This window comes from Leptosomus discolor, chromosome 1, assembly GCF_034619465.1.
Source record: "Leptosomus discolor isolate bLepDis1 chromosome 1, bLepDis1.hap2, whole genome shotgun sequence".
Taxonomy (NCBI): Eukaryota; Metazoa; Chordata; class Aves; order Leptosomiformes; family Leptosomidae; genus Leptosomus; species Leptosomus discolor.
This window is the reverse complement of record NC_141391.1, coordinates 60,858,902-60,871,224: the sequence shown is the minus strand read 5'-3', so window position 1 is coordinate 60,871,224 and position 12,323 is coordinate 60,858,902. Positions and strand designations below refer to the sequence as shown.

General features: G+C 42.0%; 1 protein-coding gene across 1 annotated transcript in view; it reads left to right on the top strand.

Annotated features, from left to right (window-relative positions):
• Window positions 1-12,323, top strand: part of NALCN (sodium leak channel, non-selective) — a 252,275-nt gene that overhangs the window by 113,626 nt on the left and 126,326 nt on the right.

The following is a 12,323-nucleotide window of genomic DNA, read 5'->3' as shown; positions in this document are numbered from 1 at the left end:
ATGATCTTTAAAGGTGCCTTCCAATTCAAACCAGTCTATGAATCTGATTCTGTGGGGTTTTATATATTTATGTATATATGTGGTGTATAGTATGACCAGGTGAAAGTGTTAAATTGGGTCTATACCACTTCTTGTACCTGAGGTTAAATGCATTTATCAATGTCCTTTAAAACTAGTCCAGATACATAGGGTTGCTGCTAAAAGATCAATGATAATTTGCAAATGTATGGTATTTTTTATTGTGAAAGGAAAAGAACTTGTAGACTTTCATTTTGAAAGTACTATGGTGCAAGGGAGTATACTAATCTACGTAGGACAGTTAGGTGATTAATTACACCTTAGTAAAGTACAGGGCCCACTTCAACCTTACAACTTAGATGAAGTCACTAGATATAAACCAAAAATTAATTTGGCCTATTTAATTTCAGGTTTTATACAGTAATTATTTAGTCTCATTGTATTTTCTGAATTGAACTGTGTTGCAATGTTTAGGAAAAAGAGTTAAATCAGTATTCATATTTGGGTTCTACTTTGCATTTCATTGTATGTAGCTTTAAGAAAATTCCTGCTGAGGTGATGATATACTTACTAACAGTTCTAAAATCTTAGGGGAAGGTAACAATCTCTGTGCATTATTGTTATCATGAACAATTTAAGTAGTATTTTTAGGTTTCTTTTATGTTGCAGCTGCTGCTCTCCATTTCTCTAAGTCAGATTGCAGTCACTGAAAGGCTGCTTACTTCCTCTCTATCTTTTTGCAAAGAAAATGACATCTCTGTGCTAGCTGATTTATAAACTGGTGAGGAGGAGGTTCATTTAGTTTCAAAGAAGCCATTATGTCATGGATTTTTAGGGCAGAAGAGTCACCATTTCTGGTTTTGACTGTTCTCTTAGAAGTTTGTGGGAGGACAAAAGTGACTACTGTTAGTAAGAGGCGTACAGGAGTGTACCCGTACTACTGATTTATTCTGTTATTGCAGGGTATGAATTAACAGCATGCAGCTAGTCTGAAGGAGGCATATGCGACACTTATTCTTTAGCCCTATAGCATAAATAGGACTTTGGCTATCAAATCTAGGGTGTAAGGAAAATAATTATCTAATTTCTGACAGAAACTTTTGCCTTTAAAGTTTGGTAACTTGGAAAAGTCATATCTTACAGTTTTTCATTTCTCTTCAGTAAGCTTTCTATTATTATTTCCATTTGTTTACTACCTGAATTTTCTCATTCTTCCTGCGTTACTGACTTCACTTCGTTCCTTTGACCAAAGTTCAGTTTGCCTTTTTTAAGTAGCTTCATATTTTTAAATCAAAATCTGCTAAGCAGAAAGGCAGGAGAGTCTGGTACAATATGTCAGGTTCATTAATTGCTTGTATTTTCAAATATTACAGAGACATTTAGACTGGTGGAAGATACTCCTTGGCAATTGCTGATTTCTGCATGATTTTAGCTATAAATAATCTGATAATGACATTTGCTTTAAAAAACGTATTGTGACAGCACAAAAAGCATGACCCTGCTTACGTATCAGAGCACGCATTTGCAAGCCCTGAAATCTTGCCATTATTCAGCTTATTATTCAATTTCCAGCTTACTTTGAGGCTGCGTAGTAGGAGGCTGTGTAAAAACACTTAGTTCAATACAGTGCCCTCCTTGAGTTTTACATAGTAACCAGATGAGGTAGAAGGTGGAAACAGAAGTACAGTAAAGCGAAATGCGTAGCTTTTTCAAGCCAGGACAGTTCACTGTCTATGCTGCTCTTTCTGCCAGGCCAGTGTTGCCTCTGCTGCAGTCAGGTAACATAGAAAGGTTTCCAATTGCATATTCAAAAACTTGCAAGAGTTATGATGTTATTTGGGTTTTTGGGAGTGTTGTGCTTCCTTGAATATCACCATACCTTCTGTATGAACTCCTGCAACTGGTAACAAAGGTTCTCTGTGCTAAGGTGATCTTAAAGTAACTAGAGTTTCCAAGGAGACTTTTCATTGGACTGTGGATTTTAAAGAGTCTTTACATTCATCTCTGCTACATTACTACCCTGAGAAGTTCCTCTGTTGTCATAAAGAATGTTAAAGCAAGTTTCTATAGCCCAAACTGGTGAAGAATCACCCTATTCTCATTGCACTGGCACAGGCAGCCTGTATTGGAAAGCCGAGACTGCCTCCTTGCCATCGCCAAAGTTAATGACATCTGAGCTGAGACTACTGACTTATTTTCTTTGTTGTGTCTAAAAGCCACTCCTTTAAACTAAAAACTCTCCCTTCACCTTGTTTCCTTAATGAAACTGCATTACTTGAATTTGTCTAGCATCTGGAAGTTCCTCTCAAATACAGTAGATGATATCTCAGATTTAACAATGTTTTTTAATATCCCACACTGATATATAACTGCATCAATGTACGATATTAAAAAGCCTGCCTCCTTAAAATTTGTGGTTAATGCTTAATAATTTCCAGAAATGTTCAGATTGCAGAGCATGGAAATAATTTGCTAAATTCTCCTTACAAGAATATCTTTGTCAGGCAGTCATAAAGTAAGTTGAAAGCAAAATGGTTTATAGAAAATTAGTTACACAGCTTGTAAAATGCTCTACAATGTTCTGCAAACAAAAGGGAAAATTTCCTGCAATTTCACAATTTTGTACTTGCTCAGATGGCCATTAACCAACAAGAAGAAAATCAAATTTATCCTATTCATGCTATGAATTATCTGTGATTAGCAGTGTATAGAACGTGATTTTCTAAAGCTCCTTTCATAGTCAAGGTATCTTCAAGCACTTTGTAAAAAAAAAAAAATTACAAAATAACCACCACAAGTATACTAAACCTGTATGGGATCAAAAAACTTGCCCTTTTCCTTAGGCCAAGATTGAATCTTTGCTCAGTGGCTCTTAGAAGTCATCTTGCATAGGATCCTAGAAGTCAAGTTTTCTTTGCTATTTCTGGTCTTGTTCCAGGACCAGTACTTTATAATAATTTCTGAGGTATGTGACGTCTTCTGCTTTCACTATCAAATCTGTATTGTCTAGCAGCACCTTGAGTGACTGTTTCCCGTGTTACTTTCTTAGTGGTATGAATTCTATGGAGACAACTTAAACTGTTGTATACAACCTATTATCCCTCTATATGTATTTAGAAGTTGTGCTTCAAGTTCTGAAGAAATTGCCAAATAAAAACCAAAAAAAGATAATTTACTCACAACACATTTTCATTTTTTATTTGACTTACTGTTTTCTGTGCTGCTGTAATGAACCTGAATTGTGCTTTGTTAGCTCTTCTGAACAAGGGTCCTGTATTCTGTGATACTTGTATGACTCCAGCTAACAGGACTTTAAAGAATCATCAGGTACCGTAAGACTTGCAGTGCAGTTACAGAACATACCACTGCCACAAGTCATGCTGGTGCTGTGCACTGAAATAAACTGGGAGTCAAATCTGCCTTCATGCCACTGCGGTGGTATGATCTAGGATGCAACAGGCCCGTAAGTAAAAAAGACTGGAGTAGTGCAAATGCAACCTTTTCAGTTGTGATAACTATTTTAAATTATCAACCAATTCTTTCATAAACGTCTAAACAACTTTAACAAATCAAAATCTATCCTAGCTACCAGAAAGGATGGCCTTCCAGTCGACGTGTGTAGACGTGAGTACAAACAACCTACAATACCATTATAGCGATAGGTACAAAATTAACCACAATCATCATGTAGCCAGTATAAGGTCTCTCAATAGCCATAGCTGGATTCTTGGCTGGAATCTTTTAGCAGGACCTAGCTTCCTTAGGCAAATAACAAAAGGTAATGAAGATGAAAAGGGAGTAAGCAGCTTGCCTGAGCCTCTTTCTAAAACATGGAGGAGGAGATGCTATTGTTTTATGCAGTTTTAAAGTATATCTTAAATATAAAGAGATACAGGTTTTTTCATACAGTTTTGTGTTGATGAATACACAATTCAAGAGCATCAAAATCTGGGAAAAAAGCTGCTTACCCACATAGTGATTATCCAACTCTTTAAGGTAAATGATGTTTATACTGTTCATTAATTGGTTTGGTGCTTTTGAGAGCTACCCTGCCACTTTGACAATTATGCACTCTAAGCTTTTCACACACTGATCGGCCAAAATAAGCAGAGCTTTTCTGCATAGCAAATCCTCACCATGACTTGCTCTGTACTAATAAGCTTGAGGGCTTTGTCAGTAATTTGTTATTCTTCAAGCCAATTTGTCCTAATTTTTTTTTTTTCTTACAACATCACCAAGACTGTTAAGTATTGTCAAACGCGGTCTGAATTTCTGTAGGTCTGAAGTAAAACCACTGAGCCCTTTGAAGCCACCTCTTTCAAGGTTTTACGTGATAATATTGAACATTACCAGCTTGGTCACTTTTGAGCTAGTAGTATCAGGGTAACATGCCCATGTATTCTTTTATTATTAAGTCTGCCAGACCCCAGAAGTTTGCAACACTTACCATCTTCTAAGTAAGCAAGACCTATTATGGACTTGAAAAAAAAATCCCATATAAAGGATGGTGGTACAAGGAGTGACCTGATGTACTTATCAAGCCCCCAAAAGGGGTTTTAGCATTAGGAAAATGTAATTTCATCTTCAGTTATTCTAGTTTGCTTAGTGACTGCATTTTGCATGGACCACTACTTCTCTGAGCCAGGTTCTGTGTGACTCTGGCTGTCTAAGGTGGCAGCTGCTGTGGATTTTCTCCAGGGCAGTGAGCTGGCAAAGGCCAATTTATGTCACTCATCCTCCCTCTGCAATGCAGAAAGGTGGAAGGAGTATTATAGAATCATAGATTCATAGAATGGTTTTGGCTGGAAGAGACCATAAAAGATTCCAACCCCCCCACCATGGTCAGGGACACCTTCCACCAGACCAGGTTGCTCAAAGGCCCATCCAGCCTGGCCTTGAACACTGCCAGGGAGGGGGCAGCCACAGCTTCTCTGGGCAACCTGTGCCAGTGTCTCACCACCCTCACAGTGAAGAATGTCTTCCTTAGATCTAATCTAAAGCTACACTCTTTCAGTTTAAAGCAATTATCCCTTCCTATCACTGCAGGCCCTTGCAAAAGGTTCCTCTCCAGCTTTCTTGTAGGCCCCCTTTAGGTACTAGAAGGCTGCTATAAGGTCTCCCCAGAGCCTTCTCTTCTCCAGGCTGAACAACCCCAACTCTCTCAGCCTGTCCTCACAGGGGAGGTGCTCCAGCCCCCTGATCATCTTTGTGGCCCTCCTCTGGACTCACTCCAACAGGTCCGTGTCCTTCTTACATTGGGGCCTCAGAGCTGAGAGCAGTGCTCCAGGTGGGGTCTCACAAGAGCAGAGTAGGAGGATAGACTCCCCTCCCTCAACCTGCTGGCCACACTTCTTTTGATGCAGCCCAGGATGCGATCGGCTTTCTAGGCTGCAAGCGCACATCGCTGGCTCATATTGTTTTTCATCCACCAACACCCCCAAGTCCTTCTCTGCAGGGCTGCTCAATCCACTTATTGCCCAGCTTCTGTTTGTGTTTAGGATTGCCCTGTGACCCATGTGCAGGACCATGCACTTGGCCTTGTTGAACCTCATGAGGTTTGCATGGGCCCACCTCTCCAGCCTGTCAAGGTCCCTCTGGATGGCATCTCTTCCCTCCAGCGTATCAACCGCACCACACAGCTTGGTGTCATCAGCAAACTTGCTGAGGTGCACTCAATCCCACTGGCCATGTTGCCAACAAAGATGTTAAACTGCACCGGTCCCAATACCAACCCTTGAGGAATGCCACTCGTCACTGGTGTCCACTCAGACATCGAGCCTTTGACCGCAACTCTTTGAGTGCAACCATCCAGCCAATTCCTTTTCTACTGAGTGGTCCATCCATCGAATCCATGTCTCACCAATTTAGAGACAAGGATGTTGTGTGGGGCAGTGTCAAACACTTTGCACAAGTCCAGGTAGATGACATCAGCTTCTCTTCCCTTCTCCACCAACACTGTATCCCCATCGTAGAAGGCCACCAAATTTGTCAGGCACGATTTGCCCTTACAGAAGTATATTGGCTGTCACCAATCACGTCCTTATTTTCCATGTGTCCTGTGTCCTAGCATAGTTTTCAGGAGGATCTGCTCCATAAGCACAGAGGTGAGACTGACTGGCCTGTAGTTCCTTGGGTCTTGCTTTTTTCCCTTCTTAAACATGGGGGTTATGCTTCCTCATTTCAAGTCAGTGGGAACTTTGCCAGACTGCCACAACTTCTTAAATACAATGGATAGTGGCTTAGATGCTTCATCTGCCAGTTCCCTCAGGACCTGCAGATGCATCTCATCAGGTCCCATGGACTTGTGCACTTTCAGGTTCCTCAGATGGTCTTGAACCTGATTGTCTCCTACAGTGGGTGGTTCTTCATTCTCCCAGCCCCTGCCTTTGTGACTTGGGCCGTGTGGCTGCAACACTTGCTAGTGAATGCTGAGGCAAAAAAGTCATTGAGTACCTCAGCCTTCTCCATATCCCAGATATCCAGGTCTCCAGTTTCCTTCTGGAGAGGGCCGACATTATCCCTGGCCTTCCTTTTGTCACTGATTTACCTGTAGAAATTTTGCCTGTGATGTCCCTGGCCAGGTTTAATTCTACCAGGGCTTTGGCTTTCCTAACTAGATCCCTGGCCACCCAGGCACTTTCTCTGTATTCCTCCCAGGCTACCTGTCTTTGCTTCCACCCTCTGTAGGCTTCCTTTTTTTGTTTGAGTTTGTCTAGGAGCTCCTTGTTCATCCGCGCAGGCTTCCTCATGTTTTTGTCTTCCTTTTCATTGGGATGCATCGCTCCTGAGCTTGGAGGAGGTGATCCATGAATATGAACCAGCTTTCTTGGGCCCTTCTTCCCTCCAGGGCTTTATCTCATGGTACTCTACCAATCAGATCCTTGAAGAGGCCAAAGTCTGCTCTCCTGAAGTCCTGGGTACATTTCATGGTCACTTCAGCCAAGGCTGCTGTTGAGCTTCGCATTTCCCACCAGCCCCTCCTTGTTGCTGAGAACAAGGTCCAGCATAGCTCCCCTCTTCATTGGCTGCTCCGTCCCTTGGAGAGGGAAGTTATCATCAACGCATTCCAGGAACCTCCTGGGTTGCTTGGGCCTTGCTGTGTTGTCCTTTCAACAGCTATGAGGGTGGCTGAAGTCCCCCATGAGGACCAGGGCTTGTGAATATGAGACTGCTCCTACCTGTCTATACAGGGCCTCATCTGCTTGGTCTTCCTGGGCGGGTGGTCTGTAGCAGACCCCCACTACGATGTCACCTGTCCCTGCCCTCCCTTTAATCCTGATGCATATGTTCTTGGTCAGCTCCTCATCTGTCCCCACACAGAGCTCCATGCTCTCCAGCTGGTCATTGACATATAAAGCAATGTACCCTATTCTGATACTCCTGGAGCGACGAAAGACTGCTTTAGGTCATGCTTGGTAATAGTCCGTCAGACTAAGTGACCCAGATAGTCTCCACCTGTCAGCAACTGCAGTGTCATTGATTACTTGAGCTTGTGGGTGAATCTGGGATATTAGGTATAATTTTTCATTTAGAGTTCCTCAGCTGTACCAAGCGCATCCCTAATGTTAAATAAATGAGTAGTATTTTAGATGTCTTCTCTGCTTTCAAGAAATTCCCTTCTGGGCCCAAAGCAAACCCTCAACCCCTTTGTGCGTTTCCAAACACTTAAAGAATTTGGATTGTTAAGAGTTTGTCATGTATTGGTTTTTATGGCCATTGCATCTTTAACGCACTGTGCCATCCACATTCTTCACAGTGTCCTGGACACTGAGAATTGTCATCCTTCATGAAGCCAGATGCCAGCATTAGAAGTCATTCATAGTAAATGTAAGAAATTCTTCACTGTTGTAGTTGATTGATGGCAGCAACAGGGCATTTCACTTGAGACTGCTTCAACACAGCTAATCTGAAGTCCAATTTAATTTTAGACACAATTTTCCCATCGTGCAGCTGGCTGACAGCAACATCAGAACATTTCTTTCATCTTGTTCTTACACAGTTTAAGAAACACACATCCAAGGGCTGAAAAAGGTCAGTAAATTAAACAAGAACAAAACCTGGCATTATGTCTCTTCTTTCAAGTTTGCACGGAGAATTTTCCATGGCTGTGTGCTCTGAAAAGGGCTGTAATCCAAATGACACACTGCTGATCCGGTGATCCAAAATGATATTTAAGGCTTGGGCAATGCTGTGGGCTAAATTCAGCTTTCGCTTAGACCTCATTCCAAATACAGAAATGTGTAAAGAGACGGTGAACTCTCGTGGTCAAACATTACAGCAGAGGTGCAGTTGAACCCTTTCAAGGGTGCAAATCCAAATTAAATTTCTGTGATGCAGAAAGAACAAACTAAGATTAAAGTAGGGGGAAAGTTGGGCACAGTACGTGTGCAGGCTAGAGCCTGTGATTCATCTCCTAAGGATATTGCAGGCTGTCTGAGAGGCCAACAGGAAAGCTGCTTATCTTGCGTAGCATTCATGACAAGTGAGCAGCTAGATTCTGACATGCTGTAGGAAAAATTAAGAAACACAGATGCCAATCTGGCCCCTGTGAGCAGGCCGGTCCCGGGATTTAAAAGTAACGAATTATTTTTTTTTGGGTCTCCTCAGCATAGTGTTTTTGCTGTGCACGTCTATTTGCTCAGATACCTCCACCTTGCTGGCCCTGTGGGCTCTGTCCTGCCAGCAACTAGGTGCTTTTCACATTGCTTGCCACAGCCATCTCTTGATATGCGCCCTCAGCCAGCTATTTCTGCCTTTACGTAGCCTGTGCCTAGCTTGTATCCTGTCTGAACCTCCTTCCTTATTATCTTGGTGTTGAATTGTATTTCACCAACATAGTCCTCTGTTAGCTAAACCGTCTCCATTCAGTTCAGTCAGGAAGGCGACCTTTAGCAATTGACGAGAAGCTTTCTTGAATTTTACCGAATCACAGTATGATTAGGATATTATTTATGTTACTGTAATTTATTTTCCAGCATTAAATATCACACTGGAAAATCTTTTCATCAGTGTCCAAAGGTACGGACTGTATGGAAAAGTATGCATGTATGTACACGTATACCAAAGCAGTTTACATGTTTATTCTTCCTGTATTACCATTTTGCTTCCCTACTGTTTTTTTGCAAAGGGAGAGAGAAGTGCATTTTACAGCCTCACTTACTAGTTTCTTTTAACAAGTCCTTTCACAATTGAGGCAGAATACTTCATTGCTATGAAGGAAATTTTGACACTATTAAAAATACAATGTAAAATATGCAGAGAGACTAGCTATCTGTTTAGAACTTGTGTGAAATAGAAATGTAACAGATACAATGCTACCTGTTTTGAATCACACCACTGACAAAAATGCATGATTGGTGCCAGTAGCCCATATCTTTAATTATTGTATTCTTATAGCTTGCCTTGTGGATTAAAAATAAAAGCAAGACCTCATTTAGCCACTCTGTTTTGGAGACTTCACTGTGCTTTAGGCATTTTATTTACTACTAACCCAGGCTTATTCTGTAAATTCCTGACTGTGAGGCTTTATCTCCTAAGCCTCCCTTTCTAGATTGGAATATACAACCATTTTATGCCACTAGGGTCAAAAGGCAGCCAGCTTGCATGAGGACGGTTGAGCTGTCTTTTGTCTGCAATGCTATTGATGATTCACACAAGAAGCCCAGATGTTAAGAAACAAGAAGCAGCCCTGTTAGCTGAAATGCTTGTAAATATATGCTTAGTCTCCACCCAGCTTCAATTTAAGCAAACTACCTTAAACCACCAGTGAATTCAACAGGGAATTAATTATTCTGTAAGCAGGTACAAGTCTTTGCTAAAAGCCTGAACATCTGCTAGTCCTTGCAGCCTCCCATACATACCATATTATGTTCTAATTTGATCACAAAAAAAAACCCACAGTAGTATGAAGAGTAGGCTGGTCAAGACCCTAAGCTCCAGGCAGGGTTTAACATAAAATGTAAATGTGGACAATTCTTTATCAATGTAACAACCTCAGCTCACTAAAGACTAAGACAGTATTTTACAACTGTATATATGAATCTTCTAACTCATTAGTGTATCTTTACAAACATAAAAATGTCTGTTATTAATTTTTGCATTCTTCTATAGCATCATCACATTCACAGGCCCCGGTTCTCCTGGGGCAATTTAAGCACTCTGATACCTGCTAGAAGGTCAACACAGCAGGTAACAATCCAGATTTCTGGACTCAGTGATGGTAGCTTCCTAACATGTGAGCTGGTGAGGGCAGGTGTTCTGGCTGGACCTCATACTTCCAGCAAGAAGGAACTGGTCAGGTTGTGAGGTGCAGGAGCAGTCTTCATCGCAATGACCATGAGATTGTGGACCCCACAAGGAAGGAACAAAGCCAAAAGCCAGGACCACAACCCTGGTGTTCAGGAGAGAAGACTTTTTCAGGTGTCTGCTTGGAAGAATCCCATGAGATACAGTCCTTGAGATAAGAGGGTCCAGAAGAACTGGTTGATTTTCAAGGATCTCCTCCTCCAAGCTAAAAAATGGGCCCCTTCCAAGTGCAGGAAATCAAGCAAATGTGACAGGAGGCCCACATGGATGAACAAGTAGCTCTGGACAAAACTCAGAAATAAAAAGGAAACATACAAGAGGTGGAATCAGGGCCAGATGGCCCTGGAGAATACTAAGATTCTATCTGAGAGTGGAGGGATAGGGTTAGGAGAGCCAAAGCCCACATGGAGTTGAATCTGCCAAGGGGCATGGATGGCAACAAGAAGAGCTTCTACAGATATAAGAGTGTCAAAGGAAGACTAGGTAAAATGTGGGCCAGCTGCTGAATGGATTAAGGGACCTTAAAAAAGACTACCAGAAAACTGGAAGGAATAGTTGATACACCAGGTGACTGTGCTGCCGCTGAGGAACCTTGATAGGCTAGGCAACTGACCACACAGGAACCTCATGATGTTCAACAAAGGGAAAAGCAAAGTCCTACACTGAAGAAGGAATAACTGCATGCACCAGTACAGGCTAGTACACGCACCAACCAGCTGCAGTTTAGCAGAAAAGGGCCTAGGGGTCCTGGTGGACAAGGTGACCATGAGCCAGCCATGTGCTCTTGAGGAAAAGAAGGCCAACAACTCTCTGTGCAGAATTAGGAAGAGCATTGTCAGCAGACTGGGGGAGGTGATCCCCTTCTACTCGGGTCTGGTGAGGCCATCAGGAGTGCTGTGTCCAGTTTTGGGCTCCTCAGTACAAGAAAGATGTGGACATACTGGACTGAGTCTAGCAAATGACCACAAAGATGATAAAGGGGCTGGAGCTTCTTTCACATGAGGAAAGACTGAGAGAGCTGTAACTCTTTAGCCTGGAGAAAATAAAGCTCAGGAGATCTTACCAGTATGGAAAAATACCTGATATGAGGAAGTGAAGAACATGGAGCTAGGCTCTTCTCAGTAGTGTCCAGTGGTAGGATAAGAGGCAACAAGTACAAACTGAAACAATAAGAATTCTCATTTAAACATGGGAAAAAACTTTTTCACTGTGAAAACACAGGACAAGGTTGCCCAGGCGGGTTGTAGAGTTTCCATCCTTGGACATACTCAAAACCTGACTGGATGTGGTCCTGAGCAACCTTCTCTAGGTGATGCTGCTTTGAGCAGAGAGGTTGGACTAGATGATCTTAACAGACTCCTTATAATCTCAGAGATTCTGTGATCTTATTTTTCTTCTGTCTCCCACTGCGACATTGCCTAATTTTGAACATCTGAACACAAGAAATCACTTTCACTGTGAAGGTGGTCAAACAGTGGAACAGATTGCACAGGCAGGTTGTGGAGTCTTCAGCTGTCAAGATCCTCAAACTCTGACTCTGCTTGAGCAGGCAGGGGCAGACTAGCTAATCTCAAGAGGTTCCTTCCAACCTAAATAACTGTGATTCTGTGAATATAAACTAGTGCAGGCACACAGTCTTTAGGAAGAAGTTGAGAAGAGGCAGAGTCAGGCACTTTTACATATAAATACAGAAGAAAATAAAAAGGCCTTTTCCAATGTGAACACAGCTTAAATTTACACACAAACACAAGGAACCATAATGGTGCATATCTTACTTATGTTGTGTTTGCAAATAAGCATTGAAGACATAAAACGTATTACTTGTGAAAGATTGTAAAGAATATCGATATGACCATTCATTCAAAGATGGTTTAATGTAAAATAACACTACATTCTGCCTGTCTGACAAGCTTCTACTGGAACAGCTGTGGCTGGCCCAGTGAGGGTAGTGGTTAAGTTTTCAGGGTGACTCGTAAGTCCACGGTCTTTGTGGTGGGGGC